This window comes from Rattus norvegicus, chromosome 11 (assembly GCF_021556685.1).
Source record: "Rattus norvegicus strain SHRSP/BbbUtx chromosome 11, alternate assembly SHRSP_T2T, whole genome shotgun sequence".
In the NCBI taxonomy this organism is placed as follows: Eukaryota; Metazoa; Chordata; class Mammalia; order Rodentia; family Muridae; genus Rattus; species Rattus norvegicus.
In genome coordinates, this window is record NC_141544.1 from 84,303,354 (window position 1) to 84,324,535 (window position 21,182).

General features: G+C 49.4%; 1 long non-coding RNA gene across 1 annotated transcript in view; it reads left to right on the forward strand.

Moving 5' to 3' along the window:
- Positions 1 to 18,705, forward strand: part of LOC134481015 (uncharacterized) — a 29,410-nt gene extending 10,705 nt beyond the window's left edge. Inside the window, exons 4-8 of the long non-coding RNA XR_015633131.1 lie at positions 4,507 to 4,578; positions 6,404 to 6,448; positions 10,737 to 10,815; positions 16,015 to 16,091; positions 17,046 to 18,705. This is a non-coding gene — a long non-coding RNA (uncharacterized LOC134481015). The remainder of the gene's footprint in view (positions 1 to 4,506; positions 4,579 to 6,403; positions 6,449 to 10,736; positions 10,816 to 16,014; positions 16,092 to 17,045) is intronic.
- Positions 18,706 to 21,182: the final 2,477 nt, after the last annotated feature.

Below are 21,182 nucleotides of genomic sequence, written 5' to 3' on the forward strand. Positions count from 1 at the left end.
GTTGTTCTTGTTCTCTTGTTGTTCTTGTTGTTCTTGTTCTTGTTCTTCTTCTTCTTCTTGTTCTTCTTCTTCTTGTTCTTCTTGTTTTTCTTCTTGTTCTTCTTCTTGTTCTTCTTGTTCTTGTTCTTCTCCTTCTCCTTCTCCTTTTCTTCTTCTTCTTCCTCTTGTTCTTCTTCTTGCTCTTCTTCTTGTTCTTGTTGTTGTTGTTGTTTTGTTGTTGTTGTTGTTGTTGTTGTTGTTCTTCTTCTTCTTCTTCTTCTTCTTCTTCTTCTTCTTCTTCTTCTTCCTCCTCCTCCTCCTCCTCCTCCTCCTCCTCTTCCTCTTCCTTTTCCTCCTCTCCCCCCCTTCTCCTCCTCTTCTTCTAGATTTATTTATTTTATATGAGTATATTGTCTTTAGATACCAGAAGAGGACATTGGATCCCATTACAGATGGTTGTGAGCCACCATGTGGTTGCTGGGAATTGAACTCAGGACCTCTGGAAGAGCAGTCAGTGCTCTTAACTGCTGAGCGATCTCTCCAGTCTGGTATAAACCTTCTTTTTTTTCTCTCTCTTTCTCTTTTTTTTTTCTCTTTTTCTTTTTTTTCTCTTTTTCTTTTTCTTTTTTTTTTTTTTCGGAGCTGGGGACCGAACCCAGGGCCTTGCATTTGCTAGGCAAGTGCTCTACCACTGAGCTAAATCCCCAACCTGGTATAAACCTTCTTACACTTCTTTTTTTCCCCAAAATAAGTCAAAAGAAGTGAATTTGGTAAGTTTCTTCCACCTGAACTCAGGCCTCTCTGTGCTGCAGGGGCTCAGCATGACTTGGTAGCAAAGATAATTGGTCATATGTGGGCTGCTACAGAATGTGACAACTCTCATGTGTCCCCTTACCGAAGCGTGCTTTCTAGTTGTGTGTGTGTATGTGTGTGTGTGTGTGTGTGTGTGTGTGTGTGTGTGTTCAATTTGACATAAACTAGAATCATTTGGGAAGGAAAAACTCAATTGAGAAAATATCTCCATCAGACTGACAGGTGAGCAATTTTGTGGGGGCATTTCTTGAGTAATGATTGATGTGGATGCCCACAAGGGATGGTGCCATCCTTGGGCAAGTGGTCTTGAGTTGTATAAGAAAGCAGACTGAGGGGGCTGGGGATTTAGCTCAGTGGTAGAGCGCTTACCTAGGAAGCGCAAGGCCCTGGGTTCGGTCCCCAGCTCCGAAAAAAAAAAAGAACCAAAAAAAAAAAAAAAAAAAAAGAAAGCAGACTGAGAAAGCCATGAGGAGCAAGCCGTATCTTCTGCTTCAGTTCCTGCCTTCAGCTTCCTGCCCTGCCTTGAATTCCTGTTTTGGCTTCCCTCAGTGATGAACCTTCACCAGAAGTGTTAGATGATATACATTTTTTTTTTTTTTTGGTTCTTTTTTTCGGAGCTGGGGACCGAACCCAGGGCCTTGCGCTTCCTAGGCAAGCGCTCTACCACTGAGCTAAATCCCCAGCCCCTGATGATATACATTTTTTTCTTCCCCAAGTTGCCAGGATATTTTATCACAGCAATGGAAACCTTACCTAAGACAGGAATTGGTACAATGGACCACCACTGTGACAGACTGAACATGTTTCGGGGAGGATTGTGAAAGGATTTTGGAACTTTGGGCAGGGAAAGCCATTGAAGCTTTGAGCTTAATGGGTTGTTGTGTGAATTTGGACAATAGGAACCCCAAGAACAGTGCAGGTAATGGGAACCTCGGATGTGAAGTTTCAGAGTGCAGTAAAAACTCTGTGAGGGCTGTTTGAGCTGTAGTTTGAATTTAGAGCCAGTGAAGTGAAACCTCTTCTTTCCCGGGACCATTTGACGCTGGTCATCTGGAGCAGAGAAACGAGCCGTGAATAAAGAGAGATCAGCACCATTGAGTTGAAGTCTTTTGGGAGGTTTGCCTCAGGCTCAGCATACTGACGCTGTGGTCCAGCGGTAGCTAGAGTGGTACATTGTGCTAGCAGCTGGACTTGGTAATATAAAAGTTTCCACCGTGGTACTGAAAGCATGAAGTTGTCCTGGATTGCAGCTCAGGCTTGGCCCCACATGGCCCAAGAGTCCTTGAAGAGAGCCGCCCAGGAGAGGTTATTAGTGAAGGTACAGTCTGGTTGCAGGGTGGACCCCAGCAGTTTGGAGATGTCTGTAGCATGGGATGACCCAGCTCATCATGGGATGACAGCAGAGGCCATGCAGGGGCGTCATGGAGCTGAGGAGACAAACTGTATGTAGAGCAGAGGGCAGAGCCAGAGCAGCCCTGGGCCCTTTGGAGTCTAGGGATGATGAGTGGGTCCTAGACAGCAAGCACTGAACTTTTCGCACTGTAGATTTTGAGTTTGCTTTGATTGATTGTAACCGTGCCCTGGTTTCTTCCCTCTTGGAGTGAGAAAGAATTCAATTCGCTTTTTGATTTTACTGAAGTCCACGGTTGAGAGAATGGATATTTTAGAGGGACTTGGAATGTTTTAAAGAGGCTAAACTGTTTTTTTTTTTTTTAAGAGATATATTTATTTTATTTATATGAGTACACGGTAGCTATCTTCAGACACACCAGGAGAAGGCACCAGATCCCATTACAGATGGTTGTGAGCCACCATGTGGTTGCTGGGATTTGAACTCAGGACCTCTGGAAGAGCAGTCAGTGCCTCTTAACCACTGAGCCATCTCTCCAACCCGAGAGGCTAATATAAGAGGTTTAACCCGTCTGTGTCAAGTCTCAATTTTGTACAGAACATGTTCATGAAGTAAGCATGACTGACTTATTTATTTATTTATTTATTTGAACTTAAGCAAAGGTTATGGGAAGAAGGAACCTGTCACTCGTGAGGTGTAGCTTTTTACCATCCGCCCTCTTTTCCTCTGTACCCAGTGTCAGGGTCTCTACAGTCTCCATGTGCTTTGCCTCCTGGCTTACCAGAGGCCCCCGGTGACCTTGGTGAGCTTTTCCAGACTAACTCCAGATCCCCCCAGTCATTCCTGGTCCAGCTGCCTCAGCTCTCACTTCTTGGCTCTCTCCCAGCTCCTTTCCATCTACCCCGTCTTGGCTTGGCTTAAAGCACAGCTGTGTGGGCTCGGGTCTGGAGCCCCATCCCACTGCCTGCTAGGCTTCTGTGTAGGGCGGCTGTGGTTCCTCACTCTCCAGAAGGAAGTGGTTTTTCTGTTGTTCCCCCAGCCAGGAGGCTCATGGCCTTGTTGTTGCTGAGGGGCCCGAGGCATCGCTGTGGGGCTTGAGCATTTATCCACCAAGTTTGACTGGAGTCGGATGGGGCTTGGGTTACTGTTCTACTGCTGTGAAGACGCATCCTGACCAAGGCAAGCCTTTTTTTTTTTTTTTTTCTTAGAGTTTTATTGCTGTGAACAGAAACCATGATCAATGCAGGTTTTATAAAAGACAGCAATTAATTGGGGCTGGCTTACAGTCTCAGAGGGTTAGTCTGTTGTCATCATGGTGGGAAGGAGACGGACTGGAGCAGTAGCTGAAAGCTTTAGGTGGTAAGTGAAAACAAGAGAGAGAGAGAGAGAGAGAGAGAGAGAGAGAGAGAGAGAGAGAGTGTCTGGGTCTGGTGTGGGCTTTTGAAACCTTGAAGTCCACTCTCAGTGACACACTTCCGCCAACAAGGCCACACCCCCTAATCCTGCCCAAACAGTTCACCAACGGGGGGGGGGGGGCATTCCCACTTAAGCCACCACAGTAGACTTTAATCACTGTTCTTCTCTCCAGTGATCCAAGATACTAAATCTGTCACTATTCTTGATATTCCCCTCCCCCACCCCCATCCCCGCAATAGTTGCACGTCACCTGGAACTTGGAAGCTTATTTTGCCACCCAGTGTCTCCATTTTAAGAGTTGAGTCATTGGGTTCACAGTGGCCCCAGCTGTAGGTGGGGAAGTCCTTTCTAGCCCTGAGGTCACGTGATATTTGTAGTAGATGGGGGAATCCCTCTGTATCACTTAAATCCTATTTGAACCCTTTCTTTCTTCGTGGCTTGGACCAATAGTGTTGGCAGTGTGACCCGGATCCCAGGTCCTGTAAAATCCCCTACTAATTTAGCACAGAGGTGAACTAGAGGAAGCCCTGTGGGCTGCGAATGAGTCTGCAGATCCATGCTCCCTTTCACACCGGCTGAGCTGACTCCCAAGAAGAAGGCTGGGCAGGCAGCCAGGAAACAGTCAGCCTCCAGCTTAGCGCCTTGGCTTTGAGGTCTGGGATGCTGAGTTCGCCCCAGCTGCCTGAGAAGGCTGTGCGGGTTAAGGAACCCAGGGGGGATACGCACACAGGGGGAGGCAGGCATGACGGGAGCCTCAACAGGCCTGCTGAGAGGGCCATGGGTGGGATGTCCGGGCCCCTAGACGTGTACCTGTTCATCTCTGCGTGACAGCCAGCCTCAACCTCAACCTGGGTGTCATCTGTGTCACCTGCAGCAGAGGCCATGTTGGCCATGGGTCAGGCACAATGTCACAACCCAGGAAAACTGAATTGTGTTATTCTCTATAGCAGGCACTTTTTCTTACCCACTGACACCCTGATCCCAGCTGCTGTTGGCAGGCCATCCAGAACTCCAGACAGGTAAACAAGGAAGGAAACCACCTCGGGGGTAGAAGCTGAGACTGTTTACCTGTTTGACCTCTGTCCTGGGTTTTCTTGAGTGAGGTGGTTGCAGGCTCGTGAGTTTCTAGAGCCTTTGCTCTGGGGTAAGATCCATTCTATTAACTTGATGCTGGCTTCCATAGTGGACGCCCAGTACTATAAATCCTCGCTTGGGCACATGCAACAGTAACCAAGAGACCAGAGAGGATGGCCAAGGCTGAGAGACGAAGTGAGGGGTCTGATCATATCCTGAAGGGGTATAGTGAGGTAAAAGGTTGCCCCTACCAGAAAACGATGCCAAGATATGGTTGTGATAGATATGCGATCGGTGCTAGGAATCCTTTTCTCATCCCAAAGGTGAGGAAATGACCTCAGAACAGCTTTGAAGTGAATCCACCTACTGGAGTGTAGGGAGCTGAGGCCAGGGTCCCACTACCACTGCCAAGCGGTCCTCATCCATCCTGATGCTGTGATCCTTTAAAATAGCTCCTCGTGTCATGGCGACCCTCAACCATAAAACCATAAAATTATTTCTGTTGTTACTTCATAGCTGTAATTTTGCTACTATTTTATTGCTGTGAACAGACACCATGACCATGACAACTCTTTTTTTTTTTTTTTTTTTTTTGGTTCTTTTTTTCGGAGCTGGGGACCGAACCCAGGGCCTTGCGCTTCCTAGGTAAGCGCTCTACCACTGAGCTAAACCCCCAGCCCGACCATGACAACTCTTATAAGGACAGCATTTAGTTAGGGCTGGCTTACAGGTTCAGAGGTCCAGTCCATTATCATCAAGGCAGGAACATGGCAGCATTCAGGCAGGCATGGTGCAGGAGGAGCTGAGAGTTCTACATCTTCATCTGAAGGCTGCTAGCAGAATACTGTCTTCTAGGCAGCTAGGATAGGGGTCTTAAAGCCCACACCCACAATGGCACACCTACCCCAAGAAGGCCACACCTTCTAATAGTGCCACTCCCTGGGACAAGCATATACAAACCATTCACAGTTACTGTTATGAAATCATAATGTAAACATCTGATATGAAGGATTTCTGATATGTATACCCGCCCCCCCAATGGGCCATGACCCATAGGTTGAGAACTACTGTTCCAGACCATCCCTGCCAATGTCATCATCAGACACCCTCTTTTCTCAGTGTCTTGCCTCAGTGTCCTCTATGTGAGGGTTTTCGGTGGGGTGCCTCAAATAATCAACTGCTCATCCCACCAGACCTCTACTGAAGCTTGTCCATCCTTCAGTCATCCCTTCTCTCAGCCTTCAGCCAGGGGTAGTCTGCCAGTTGCAAGGGCCAGGCCTGCGTAGAATGAAGGCCTTTCCTACTGTCTTCTCTCTAGCCTTCTGCAATGGCTGGCACATAGTAGGTACTCATTGAATGAGTGAGAAGTTGAAGTTACTACAGAGGTAGTAACTTCCACCATGGGGTTCCCTAAGCTTGTTACCTGCTATCTTTGGGCCTTAGAAATGAGGCTGTCTACCCCAGCTACCTTTTATAGAGAGCACTAAGTGTGCAGGTACATGTCCCAGTGTAGGGAGAGGAAGAGGGGACCCATTCCTGCAAGACAGGCTTCAAAATGGACTCCCTGGGGGCCTCTGGAGCAAGCTGGAGAGAGAGGATTCTGGACCCACTCTGCTTGCTCGTGGAGAGGACTCAGCTGAGTCTCTACCTGAGTGGCCATGACTGAGATGGCACCACTCTTTCCAAGGCCCATTTTCACCGCTGGAAGTGTCCTCCAAGTGACGCTTGTGGAAGTAAGTGCTATAAAATCTGTTCTTCCCATTTGTTCAGAGTTGGGTCAAGGTGCGGCTTCTGGACGACTCCTGGATACAGACAGTAAGTACAGATCTGTGGTGATCATGGGGCTCCCCAGAGGTAAACCAATACTGAGCCACCTGCCCATGCTCACTGTGGACCGTGTCCTCCTCCTTCTTCTACATGAGACATTGTTGGTGCAGGTGCCAACAAGACACTCTGCACCAGACCATGCGGTTGCAACCCAGGCTTTTAAGTCAGACGGGCTGGTGTTTGAATCCCAGCCCTGATCCAAGGAAATGACCCCTCGGGAGACAACTGCCTAGAAGTTGTGGTTTTATTCAACCCTAGAAGCTGTTTTCAGAGTGTCCCGAGTTCTAGCACTTTCTTTCCCTCATAGTAGGAGAGGGAGACAACAATTTGTCCAGGAGGCAGATGTGAATTCACCGTGCTTCCCAGTGAGAAGTTGAAGTTATTTAAAAGGTCCTTGCGCTCCACCTTGGGGGTTCCCCAAGCTTGTTACCTCACATCTTTAGGCCTTAGATGTGAGGTTCAAAGGTCCTGGCCCCTCCCTGTGCTTCATGGCCTCAGGGAAGCTCCAGGGAAAAGCAAGGCCTTGGGTAGTAAATAGTACTTTACCAGGTCCTTGGCTCCTTACCTGACCCTCTGCATGGTGCTATGGGATTTTGGAAGGTCCGAATCTTCTTGCCCCAAACTGGAGACTCTGAAAGAGGCCTGCCTGAACCCTGTAGACACTGAAACCATTGTGATTTACAGCATTTTCCTAAAGAATAAAGACATTTAAAAGGTCTAACAGAGTATCTTACAAACCTTTTTCACCAGAAGTGGTGGTGTCGGTGGTGAGGGAAAGGTTAAAAAGAAAAAGGGTTTGAGCCAATAGCTCTGTCAAGCTGCAGGCCAGCTGGAGGGTAGAAGTGAGTAGCAGGGATCCCTTTCCAGGGGAGTGTGCTGAGGCCAGCTGAGCCACTGCCAACCCTGATGGGCCAGCCGCCAAGATCTTGGGGAGGGGGGCAACTGCCCTGTGCCCTCCAGGCTCTGTGTCTCCTGCTGTGTGTTAAGCAAGGGTCTTCCTGTGTAGGGGTGGGGGTGGGGGTGTTGTGCCAGTGGTCGCCCTTGGGGGCCTAGCTTCTTGAGGTTGGGTCAAGTTCTGCTTCTCTCTGGATGACCCTCAGGGAACTGGCTGAAAGCTGGAGTTTGAGGCTTAACCAAGGACAATCCAGTGATGGCCAGCTGCTTGTCGATGGGGTGACTACGCAGAGGCTGGGGTTTGGACCAGAGGAGACCCTAAGCCTGAAGGCAGGAGGCATTTTCTTTTGCTTCCTCTCCTGCCACAGAGCCCGCAGTTTCTTAGCTCAGGCTGCTTTCTCTCATTCTTTACTAATAATCTTTATTGGTGACCATTCTCAGCTGTTCCTGGAGACAAAGGTGACAGCAGCCCCCTCTGCCTCTTCCCTGTGCCAGGCCATGTTCCTCGTTCCCTCCCCATTGCCCCCACTATGGATGGCAGAGGGTGCACTGTCTGGTTCCAGTGGACTTTTGTACTTTCCTCAGTTTGCAGCAGTGCACTGGGGACCTTGGCTGTGGGCACACTGCCTTGTCAGGAAGTCCTGAGAGCCGTCTAAGCAGGGACAGAGAGGAAGGGAAGAGGAGGTGGGATTGGTGAGGCCGCTTGCCAGCCAGCCAAGACTGTCAGCTGCTGACACTGTACCTGGCCCAGTGAGCAGCACTGGCAGACGGCTGGCAGGAAGGGGCTTTCTCCCATCAGATACTCCTACATTCTCACTGGTGAATTCAGTGGCAGACAATTCCTTCTTCTTCACCATGATATAAAGAGACACATGGGGCTGTAAAATGCTCGAGTCTGCAGCAGGAGGATGGGCGGAAGGCAGGAATAGGCTCACTCATGGCTGTGAGGAAAAGGTCGGAGACTAGTTTCCTTAGAGCCAACCATCCATCCCTTTATTTTATGGTTAGGAAACTGAGGCTGGGAGAGGGGAAGGGACTTTCCCAGGGGCAGAGTCTGACAAGCTTCTACTCTGAGCTCCTATCAACTCTGCCACCCAACCAGGCAAGGCCATGGGCGTCTACTGTGATCACAACCAAAATCAAACCACTCAGCTTATTGGAGAGCAGGTGTATTTTCCCAGAGAGAAAGGGGGGTATTCCTTGGTCAACTGCACCTCCCAGGGTAACACATGTCTTTTCCATTCCTTGGCTTTTAAGAGAAGGCAAGATGATTGTTTTTTTTTTTTTTTTCGGAGCTGGGGACCGAACCCAGGGCCTTGCGCTTCCTAGGCAAGCGCTCTACCACTGAGCTAAATCCCCAACCCGATGATTGGTTCTTTAGAAGGTTCTCGTGTCGGTCACTGTCCACAGGGAGGGATTTCAGGTGAAGGAATGGAGTCATTCGAGCCTCCATTGAGTGCATGAGTGTGCACTTACACAGATGCTTAGATGAGGGAAGAATCTGTGTTGTGGGTAGACTGTCATGACACTCCTGTGTGTCACACATGCACTGACTCACACACTCACCATATATACACATATCACACACACACTCATACACACTCTCACACATAGACCACATATACACACAAGTCACACACACCACACCACACACATACACACTCACATGCATTTACATACTCACTCCGTGCACACTCACACACATATTTACACAGGCACACCACACATATGCATACTCACATGGCACAAACACACAGCACACACACCACACACACACACATACACTCACAAACACATATATCACAAACCCGCGTACACCACACACACAGAGTCACATACACTCTCATATACACATTCTCATAGACAAGTCACACTCACACCACACACTCAAACACATACCACACACATATTCACACACGTACACACACATCACACGTATATTCACACACTACACACATTCACATACACACCACAAACTCTCACACACATATTCTTACATACATGTCACACACCACACACACTCTCATGCACACACCACACACATTCACACACACCACACACATTTTCAAACCACCCATATTCATACCACCCCCCACAGAAAGAGAGAGAGAGAGAGGGAGGGAGAGAGGACTAACCATTCCAATCCATGGAAGCCATCTGTGGATCCTTAACGAGAGTTTGAAGGGAGCTGGTGAAGAGGGCCTAGGCTTTCGGGCCGGCAGTCCCAGAAAGGATTTGAAATTAGAGTTTTACAGTTCAGGATGAATGGGCCTGGAGACATCATTTCCTTACGATCACAGTTTCACAAGGCTGTCCCACCCTGCCACTCTGCTCTGGCCCTTGTCACCTGTCCCTTCTCCTGGCAACAGGCCCCAGATTGGGTTTTCCCCACCACAGTCTGTTTTACTGGCATTTAAATGTTAATAGGAAGAAAAGTAAACATGTACACATGTGCACACATACACACACACATGTGCATGCTACACATACACAAACAAACAACAAGAGGACATTCTCGAAAGAAATACATTAGGTAATGACAGAGCAGGCAGGAAAGGCTTTCTGAGATGGCCCTGGAGATGAGGACAGACTCACGGTCAGGCTGCAGAAAGAGGAGGTTAGTTAGAGGGATAGCATGATGAACAACAGGGCAACTGGGGCCAGCAGCATTAGCAGAGAGAAAGAGAGAGGGGGAGGAAAGAGGAGTGGGGAGGGAGAGGGGAGAGGGAAGGGTTTGGGAGAGGACCACATATGTTGGGTCCCCATAGCAGCGTGTGCTGCATCATTCATATCTCCTTCTAGTTCACGTGAAGCAGGGCCTGGGTGGGAAGAGACCTGTTGTGAAGGGTGCTGATCTAGATCTGACCTGCTGTGGAGGTGCTGGAGGACAGCCCTCAGATAAGATGCTTTGGGCCTCTGGGAAGCCACTTCCTGGACGGTCCTCTGCTGTTCCTCTCCTGTGTGACGTCCGACCATGGCACCTAGTGGTCGGCTACTCCAGTGCTGGGCTATTATGGGCTAGATGAAAACAAGATACAATGTAATCCGGTTGTCGAGATTCATTTGCCTGAAGAAACACAGTACCCTTCCATGGGAGCTGCACTTTTCTGGGGGGTCTGGGCTGGGCCTCCTTTTAGATGAAGACTGCTTCTCCATGTCATGGCTCTCGCTTGCTGGTTTTGCTCAGGCCAACAGCTGGTCTGCAGCTGCCCATCTGTTGGCCCAGTTCCAGGCCGACAGGGATGACTTGATGGTAGGAAGCTGTGCCATAGCCATTGGGGCTGTAGCCCCCCTCAAATGGCCCAGTGTCTCCTTAGAAACCAGCCACTGCCTAGCACCTTCCCTCGATGACTTAATGTGACTGGAGTGTGGATTTTGGCAGGTGAACACCATGCACCAAACTCATACGTGGCAACCTGGGGACCACCCAGCCCTGAAGAGCTGGTTTGCCACACTCTGGGGTAAGTTCTCTTCATACTTGGTCTTGTTTTTCCTGGCACTTCGAAGGCCACAGGCTCTACGGCCTTAAGCGTGAGCTCCTCTTACACAGCAAAGGGAAAGAGATATATGGAGAGCTGCGTGGAAACAGAACCGTTTATAACCCATTAAACTGCCTGTCCTGATAGATTCCCGGTCCCTCCTACTTGGAATAATGTGTACAAGATGTGTAACACTTCAGGCGGTCTGCACAGTGTGATCTGGCCAAGCACTCGTGTTCTGAATAACCTCTTAGGCAGTGCTTGCTAATTAATACCAGGGACAGCCTCGCAGCTCATGGAGAACAGAGAAGCCAGGAATCCCCAGGACAAGGGAGGATTGGCTAACGCCCTTGACTCATCATCTCTTCATAGACTCACCCTACCACCATCACAGATCCAGATGAACACTCCTAGTGACTGGAAGCGCACTGCCCATGACCTCAGTCTAGTCTGTTAGAAAATAGCTTCTAGAAAGTTCTTTTCTCAAGGAATCCAGACCTGGTCTCTACAGCTCTTCACTTTAGGGCCCTTGCCAGTCAGCTGTAGGGTAGTCCCTCATACAGGAGAGCCCTTTACCGATAAAAGACAACCGTCCTGAGCTGGCTCGAACTACTTGAGGCCCTCAGACTTCACCTCCTGAGACCATCTGAGGCAAGCAACTTGCCAAGTGTGTGCTGAGTGGCCCAGTGAGGAATCAATGAGTTCCAGACTCATCTACGGTTTGTCCTTAGTGGTCCAGGACACCTGCTGGGGCAGCTACCAGAAACTAGTAGGCCTCTTCCTTTTCGGGTTCTCGTATAATACCTGTCAAGAGCCCAAGTCTCTGCTCAGAAGCTCACACCAACCCTTATTTTCGTTCCCCCCCACCATAGGTTAATAAGACTACATTCAATTCTTTGACACCAAGAAACCGTGGCCCTCGTGGGAGAGCTATGCTTCAGGTGCATCCAGATACAGCTCAGGCTCTTAGGCTTTAAGCAACCAGGAAGGTTAGCACATCTGGGAAACTGAGGCTGGGATTAGGAGAAATGAGATGTGCCTACAGGTACATGGCATACCACCTAGGATTAGAGTGCTGCATACCCATCCATCCATCATCCATCCGTCCATCTATCCAACTATCTATCTATCTATCTATCTATCCATCCATCCATCTATATCTATCTATCTATCTATCTATCTATCTATCTATCTATCTATCTATCTATCTAATCATCTATCTATCTATCTATCTATCTATCTATCTATCTATCTATCTGTCTATCTATCTATCTAGTCATCTATCTATCTAGTCATCTATCTATCTATCTAGTCATCTATCTATCTATCTAGTCATCTATCTATCTAGTCATCTATCTATCTATCTATCTATCTATCTATCTATCTATCTATCTATCTATCTATCTATCGACAGAGTTTCTTTGTGGAGCTCTGGCTGTCCTGGAAATCATTGTAGACCAGGCTAGCCTCAAACTCAGATATCCACCTGCCTCTGCCTCTGCCTCTGCCTCTGCCTCTGCCTCTGCCTCTGCCTCTGCCTCTGCCTCTGCCTCTGCCTCTGCCTCTGCCTCTGCCTCTGCCTCTGCCTCTGCCTCTGCCTCTGCCTCTGCCTCTGCCTCTGCCTCCCATGTGCCTCCAGAGTGCTGGGATTAAAGGCACAAGTCACCACAACCTGGCTGATCTTGGCATCTTTTGAGGCCACACCAAAAGTTTCTTCCTTGCCCTCAGACAGCTCAGCCAGGTAGGGGAGATAGGACTCACTTGGGATCAGCTACCAGAGGCTTGTACTTTGTGCGTTTCTGGGCACAGGTGTGGCTCTGAGTCTCCACCGTGTCTCTCCTCCCCTCCAGAGCAGGGAACTGAGTGTTTGTGGCTCTCTGGCACCAGAAGCAGGGTGTGCCCACTCAGCCTGGAGGAGGGAGCTGAGGTAGCCAGTGCCTGCTCCACCACTCTCAGTGCCCGGAAGCCTGAGGGCACAAGGACTGGCTGCCTTCCCAGAAAACACAGCTCACTGCCTGCCTGTTCTGTCCTTGAGCTCAGGCCCAGTGTGGTCCCGTGACAGGATCCCAGCTGGGGATGGTGGGCAGCGGACATTCCTCCTCCTGTGGCTTCCAAGAACCTCCCAGCTAGGGTCTCCAGACCAGACCTCCAGGACTGGTCCCCAAGGCAGCATGTGGCTTCATTCTGTTTCTGAACAAGGGTCACCTCCCCTCCTTGTTGAGTGACTTACTCCAAAATGCCTTCTCTCTACCATGGGCAGTGGTGAGGACAGGGGCTTGGAGGCTCTCCAAGGGACAGCCTGCAGACTTCTGTGGTTTCTACTGACAGGGCTGGAGACACACCCTACTCCCTGTAGCCTGTGAATCAGGCTGAGCCCTTGGTATATGGTAGAGTTATCCAGAGGCAACTTTTGGAACTCACTCTGCCCACAGTAAGCTGAAAGCCCCTCTCTCCTGCTTTGGTGGGGTTAGGTGGGTTGTTGGAAGGGGAGGGGCTGGCTCTGAAGGGTCAGCTGTGATCAGTCAGCCAAAAGGTTTTTAATTAGGACATCCCCAGTGTTTCTAGTGGTTAAGGGCAAAGGGCAAAGAAAGAACCAGGTCCATTCTCAAGATGGTGTGAGGTCTGTATGTGACCAGGTGGAAAAGCATGGGTCATGGGTATGAGACAGGTGGTCAAGTCTTGCTTGTCAATTTTGAGAATAACACACTGATGCAAAGAAAACAGTGGCAGTTGGGGCCTGAGACCGACTCACAGTGTTCTCATCTGTAAAACGGGCCCTAAAAGTGTGCCACACTCAAAAGGCACTGGATATGAATGGGCCTTTGGCACTGTGAGGTGGGGTGAGACCCGCTAGTGTGGCCATCTCTCAGGCCTGGGAAGGAGCCCTTGGTTTTAGCTGCCCACAGGAGGGTAGCAAGCCAGGGTCGCGCATCCTTCCTTCCCCACTAGGAGGAGCACTCGGCACTTGCTGAGATGCGTGTGCGTGGCAGGTCAGGAGGGCGGGAGGAGCGCCGGCTCCCTTCTGCGGACTCCTGCCCTCCCCGCGGAGCTGGACCTGGTGTCTCCAGGGCCTGCTCTCCCTCCCGGGTGCTGGCAGGCTTTCAGAGGCCGGAGGAGGAGGAGGAGGAGGAGGAGGTCTGGCTGCCAGGAAGGGTGGGGCTGCCAGACACTGCAGAGCCACACTGTGACCCAGCCGTCCCGGAAACGCTCCCAACCTCGGCCCTTTGCGCGCACATCCGGCCAGGAGGGGTGTCAGCCAGGCTCAGGGGGACAGAGGGTGCGCGTGGGATGCCTCCGAGGTCAGGCTGCTATCACCCAAATCAGAAAGAACAAGCTTTTCTTTCTTTCTTTCTTTCTTTCTTTCTTTCTTTCTTTCTTTCTTTCTTTCTTTCTTTCTTTCTTTCTTTCCTTCCTTCCTTCCTTCCTTCCTTCCTTCCTTCCTTCCTTCCTTCCTTCCTTCCTTCCTTCCTTCTTTCTTTCTTTCTTTCTTTCTTTCTTTCTTTCTTTCTTTTTTCTCTCTTTTAAAAACCTTATTCTGGGGTGAGAGGCTTTGTGACAGGTTTGGTGTTACAGAAGCAAGCCCTTAGCGGTCGGTGTGTTACACTCTGGAGGCTTCCCCAAGCTTGTGGGTGTAGTGGATTTATTCATTAATTAATTAAAAGAGAACAGTCATCCTGTGCCAAACTAGTTACCTACACGAGCCCTTTTGTAGCTTGCTGCTTATTTTGTCCATTTTATACATGAGAGTGCAGAGGTGGCAAGGGTCACATGACCAGTCACGTCAGTTTTGGTTGTTGGATCTTGGATACAAACCTCGGATTTATTATTATTATTATTATTATTATTATTATTATTATTATTATTATACCTTAGTTGCCCATCTCTGAAACTGCCAGGACCTGGCAGAGCACTCAGTACAGATGTGCCCAGCAGGAGCCCATGGGCACGGCATAAAACAAGTAACAGCTTTAGCAATGGTGGTGCAATGGGACCATGTGAACCTGGAGCTAAGGGTCTAGCTTCCTTCTCTTGATGTGATTTTCCTTTTCCCAGGGACTATGTCAGGGTGAGGCTGTTAGGCATCCCCAGGCTTACCCCTCACTCAGGTGAGGAAGGAGATACTTTGTTGGGGGACTAGAGGACGACTAGAGAGTCGTCCCTTCTGTGTTCCAGATACTCCAAGCCTGGGGGAGGGGATTGAGTGGAAAGACACCTGCTTCCTTCGATGACATCACTGTGGGAGGCCTTCTCACCAAATCCTAATGGAGGAGGTGACGAGGACACAGAAGCTTGGCCTGCCCAGAGCGCTGAGTCACAGGGTCTGGCCCATGTTCTTGAGAAGCACGGACTCTTGTGTCATAGTTTTAGAGGATGCCAGGGCTAGTTCAGCCTTCTGCAGCTAGGTGTGAGAGGGGATGGGGTACAGGTGGGTCTGAGAGGGTATCCTGACTCCCAACATAGCGCCTGACCTACAAGCTACCAGTGTAGCTCCCATTCCCTGTCCGGGCACTGTGTGTGTCTTTTTGTCAAGCCAGATCCGTTCGTTCCTCCCGTCATTTTGACTGTTTCTGGGCTGGGGTTTAACATGTCATGCTGATTTAGAACCAGAAGGAATTCACTCAGAAAACATAACCCATCAGAAACTCCAGTAGACGAAGAACAGTCATGCAGGTGTGGGAAGTGATGGGGACACATGGGGACAGCGGCCCGAGACTCACAAGACAGGAAGCTGCTGTCATTCCAGGCCACAGGGCCAAAGAGAACGTGGCATTGCCAGAAGCCAGAGGGGAAGGGGACCTTGGTGCAGATTTCTTGGCAGGAGTTAGGGTTCTAGGGGTAGTGTGGCCGAACAAAAGGAAAGAGACTGGTCCTCCTCCTCCTCTTCATCCCTGGGTCTCTGGCAGTGAGAGGTTCCTTGGCTATGATAGTTGGCAAGAATAGAGCCATGTATCAGATGAAATGGCTGGGCTGGTAGGGCCTGAATCTGAGGCTGAACAGGTCACAGACCTGTTAACGTAGCATCCCTCTAATATCCCGCCAGGATTGAAAGCACATCTGTCTTTGAAGGTTGGCCAGAGTTGTTAATCACTAATAATACAAATGTTACCTCTGTCCTGAATGAGGTGGGGAGGGATGGGCCATTTTAGGAGAATGACCTGCTGCTTCCTGCATATTTTTCAGAAGATGGAGTAGTGTCTGGTGCTTAACGGAACACCAGATGCTTTTGATAGGCCATCACAGCAAGATCTGAGGAAGAGGTAAGACAGACTGATTGACATGCACATATGGATGATGCTGGGCTCAGACTTGAGTCCGCTCAGATGCACTAGTTATCTCCGAGCTTCGGGCTCTGTGTCTTTGTTCAAATGGGGACTCTCATTTTCGGGGTTCTATAGAAATGAATGACAAAGGGATAGTTCGCTTGTGCCCATAAACAAATGCCCCACAGGAGAGCTGCCTATCCTCCCTTGTGGTTATCACGATGCACTCTGGGGTGGGCACCTGTAATTCTCATCTCATAACCACAGAAACAACAAATGGTACTCAAGAGCAGGCTTGTCCACCGTCCCCCTCAAAGGAGGAATTTACTCTTCAAAGTCTACAGCCCCCTCCTCCATCCTTCTCTGTCTCTTTCACCTCCCTACCCGTGTTTCAAAGACATTCTAGAGCTTTCTGTCAGGCATTGTGGGAAAACCATGCCTCCTGGAGCTCATCTACCCAGATCCTTTTTGACCGATCTGTGAACGTTGTCTGTTGGGAAGGTCTAGTAGCAAGAGGCTAGCTACTCAACGGGACAGCATAATTTTCTTATTAAAACTGAGTTCTGCCATGCTCGTATTGACTCCATGGATGTTTATGGAACGCACGTAGCTCGAAATGAACACGGTAGGCCCAGCAAATATTTACACTCTCCGGTTTCCATTTGGGACAGGGTAGCTGATTTTTCCTCAGCATTAAATCTCTCAAGATGGGGAGATCAAAGCTAGGGACAGTCTTGGTGCCTGGACTCTGTCACCAGTGTTCCTAGGGTGCAGGGAAGCTGTATGGTGTACCCACAAAGGAACACGGGTGGAGGTTTGCAGGTGATAGAGGAGGTAGGCTTCTGGGAAACACAGGGGTCAGTCCATCTGGAGTGTGGCACGTCTGGGAACCATCCTCTGGCTGGCTGCCCGGGACAAGCCCTGAGCTGCACTTTGGGGTCTTATTCACAGCTTCCTCTGTTCCCAAAGGATCCCTTTTACAGTTCTCACAACCTGACCCCAGCATCCCTGGGAATGCCGACTGACAGCTGCATGGAGTGTAGCCACAGCAGCCCTGTCGGGTGCCAGCTGGACGTGCCTGGCCGCCACCCGGGGATGTCAGAGCAGAGCTGCAGGCCACCCTTCCGCCAGCAGGAAGCCCAGCCGCAAACACTTGGACAGGAAGCCTGTGTGCTGGCCAGCTGAGCCAGCTCTGGTTTCTCTTGTGTCTGAGGGTTTGGCCTCTGGGTAGAAGAAAGCGAGCCAGGTGCTGAGGACTGCTCTGACGGGGCCATGGCCTCCCTCCACGCCCCCCCCCCCCCAGCTTGGGTTGCGGGTTCAAGGGTGTAAGCCGAAAAGCATCATCCAAGCGGAGGCAGAAGGGGTGTTTCCTGGAGGCAGGGTGAGGGAGCAGGGAACATGCTGTTTACCAGGACTGGGCCAGCTGGCTGAGGCTACACTGCGAACCCTTTGTGCTGGCTCCAGGCGAGATGGGGTTGATGGTTCAGCCCTGAAGTGCAAACCCAAGTTACTTCCCACTTCCCAGCTGCGTCTGCCTCTGGGAACCCACACTGGAGTCTCTCTCAGAGGGTTGCGATGTCCACCTATTCCTGGCTGTCACGACGACTCCTCAGGGCGCCAAGTTGCGCTTATGAGAGAGAATTACTGAGAACTGAGCGTGCTCAGCCAGGGACCAAGATGATTTTGCACGCAGGGCTGAGCATATACGTAAATCTCTTGAAGGTGGTCAGTCTATACATCCATATAACCGTTGTGAAGGCACCCGGGATCATAGGACACTTAGGCTCTTCACAAGTTCCCTCACAGCCTGACGGTCCAGTAAGAGATGTCTGATGTCAGGTACCCAGGTAAGAAGATTGGCCTATGGCTACACAGCAGCAGTAGCAGAGCCCGGCTGACCACAGTGACTTCTGCAGCTCTAGAAAGAGAATGAAAAGGTTTCTTTTCAAAATACATGAGCATCTATCTGAGCATACCCACCTGGGAGATGTGCTCTGGGCTGGCAACCACCGCTCACATCCCAAGGGAGACTCTACTTGTAGCTTTAGGCTTCCGGGCTCCCTCACAGCCTTTTCCTCTTCAGTTTGAATAATCCATGTTTTGTTCTACTCATGGCCTCTGTGGTTCTGACTTTAGACCAGGCCTTGGCAACATTTTCTACAAAGGCTACCTGGTAATCATACTGAGCTTTGTGACCATGTTATTGTAATATGTTATTGGTGGCCGTGACTCTTTTTTTTGTTGTTGCTGTTGTTTTGCTGTGGAAGTCTAAAATTATCTATAGATAACGCACATCCGTGTCCTATCTGTGTCCCTATTAAATGTTATCCACCAAACAGGCAGTGGGCCAGTACTGCCCCCGCCCCAGGCCATAATTTGTTGGTCTTCAAATCAAAACTCTTTTTAAAAGAGTTTCTTGTAGCCCAGGTTAGCCTTGAATTTACCTTGTCGTTAAGAGTCCAAGTTAAGGGCTGGAGAGATGGCTGGCTGCTCTTCCAGGGGTCCTGAATTCAATTCCCAGCAACCACATGGTGGCTCACAACCATCTGTAATGAGATCTGATGCCTTCTTCTGGTGTGTCTGAGGACAGCTACAGTGTGCTCACATATATAAAATAAATAAATCTAAAAAAAAAAAAAAGAGTCCGAGTTAACCTAATGACTAAATAAACAAACAAATTAGTTTTGCAGCAAGATCGTTTTAGTGGTAACTCCTTGTACTTCCTTCTGATCCCCGTGTGGGGACAGGGACAGTGTGATGTGACTCAGTACCTCTCTCCTGAAGGAATGAATACATAGGCTGGTTTGAACTCAGACCTGCAGCTCATCGTTCTGGCCTTTGTTCCCTTTTGAAATGTGGGTGACACCAGCCGCAGCGAATGTATGTGAAGTCTGGGGCTCAGTGGCGAGGGTGGGAGAAATAACAAGAGTTGTTACCTGAGAGGAAGCCATGCTGCTGGGGGCCACCCACTGCGTCCTCACAGTAAGCTTGCGTCCCGCCTGTGTTCTCTTGCCCTAGGCACCAGAAGAGAACACTGTGCCCTAAGCCTTTGTCTGGGAAACTGGGCTCCCAGAAGCTTGCAGAAGGCTGCCGTGTGGTGTCCCAACTCACTCTGTCCAAAATGACCTCTTCATCGCTGCCCCTTCCTCTTTCTCTGTCTCTCTAGACTCCAAGCCAGAAGCCCTCCTGTGTCGTGGTAAAAGTTAGAAAGGAACATTTTCTCTCAGTTCCCATGAGCTGGATCCGCTCACTCCGGCTGCTACTCTATGGTCTGCAAGCCGCCTTCTCCCGGCTGTCTCCCTTTTAGCCGCCCTCTCCACGTGGTCCCTAACACACACACACACACACACACACACACACACACACACACACACACACACACACAAAACCCTCCTTCTGCAGGCCCTGTGTGTTCCCACTCCACACGGGCAACAGAACCAGATCCGCACACTCCAACTGCCTCTTTGCCTTTTCTTTTCACACACTGTCCTCTTTAGCCTGGTAGAATCAAAGTTCCAGAAATTTGTAATTTAGCAATTAGATTTACATGTTAATTTCTCAGTCCACAATGCATCCACACAATAAATCCATTGCCAATTTATAAAGAAATAAACAGCCCACCTAGACAAGATAAAAATCGATGTAGTTCACCCATATCTGAACCATCCTCCTTTGTAGACTCCATCTTGATCTCTCGCTCCCCCTCCTCCCTCCTTCCTAGACTTTTCCCCACCTACCCGTCCTTCTCATCCAATGATAGGCTACGCCTTATCCTGGACCCGCCTTGCTGCATAATGACATCATCCTACACATCACCCTTTCTGTTTAATAAAAAACAAACTTTTTGCATCAAATATAAGTTGTGCACGACTACTACCATTAGAAAATCATCCAGACAACTGTGTTTCCTCAAAGTTAATTGAGGCTTGGGTAGGCTATGAGACTAAATTAGTCTTCAACTCCATCAGAAACCTGAGAACGGCCAATATTACCCGAAATTACGAGAAGCACAAAACATAGCTTCTAAAACTTAGCCAATTCATAGAGACCGCTGACCGCCTGGACAGTCCCTTATTCCTCCAAGCGTTGGAGCATCGGTCTTCAGCCTTCTCGCCCAGGATCGTCTGACAGACCTTTGCAATGCAGAATTTTGAAGGGCTGATAATTCTGGATCCGCAAAGATTATCAATCGACGATTCTGCACTCCCGATCCATCTCTGCTCCACGCCCTGTCTGGTTGGGGGTTCATCAGCTTTCTTGAAGTGACTGCCTGGATTTTAATAGGTTTATTGAGACACAATTCACAAAGTATGTAACTGACCAGTTTCGATTATAATTCAAAGGTTTTCATGTGTTTACGCAGTTGTTTAACCATTACTACACTGAGTTTTGAGCATTTCCGGTTGTCCCTAAGAGCAGAATCCTGGAGGCATTTTGGCTTCCACACCTCTTCCTGGCACTAAACTATTGCTGGGGCTTGGTAAACATCTGCCACAAAGGCCTGCCTGCTCTAACGTTTCACACAAACTGATCAAACTGTCCTGTATATGGTCTCTGGGGTCTAAGCTTCTTCCGCCGAGCCCAATATTTTAAAGGCTCGCCCATTTTGCTGCCCTTATCAATATTTCCACTCTCTTTTAAGGGCTGAATAGTATTCCACGGTATAGATTTATGACGTTGTATTTATCCATTCATAAACCGTACCTTTTTTATTCATCTTTCAAAGAAGTGAAAAGCAAGGAGGTGCTCAAGGACTCACAGCTCCCCTGAGATTTGATAGAATTAAAAACTGGACAGAAATTTGGCAGCCATGCATTGCTCTGATGACGTGACTTACTGGGGGAAGACCATTTCCCAAGCTCCCTCCACACCAAGGCACTGGGATGAGGACCAATGTCCTGGCCTCCAACCGTGTTACATTTCCAACTACCTCTAACTACGCCAGGGTCTGGAGAGCAGATGAAGTCCCTGGTAAGTGCGTGCTTTTGACACGAGTGTGCCCGTGTCAGGAATGCCAGTGCCCCAGAGTCATGGGAATATAAAGGTTTCCTTGGGGTCAGGCCCAGGGGAATAGAGGTCGGAGTTTGA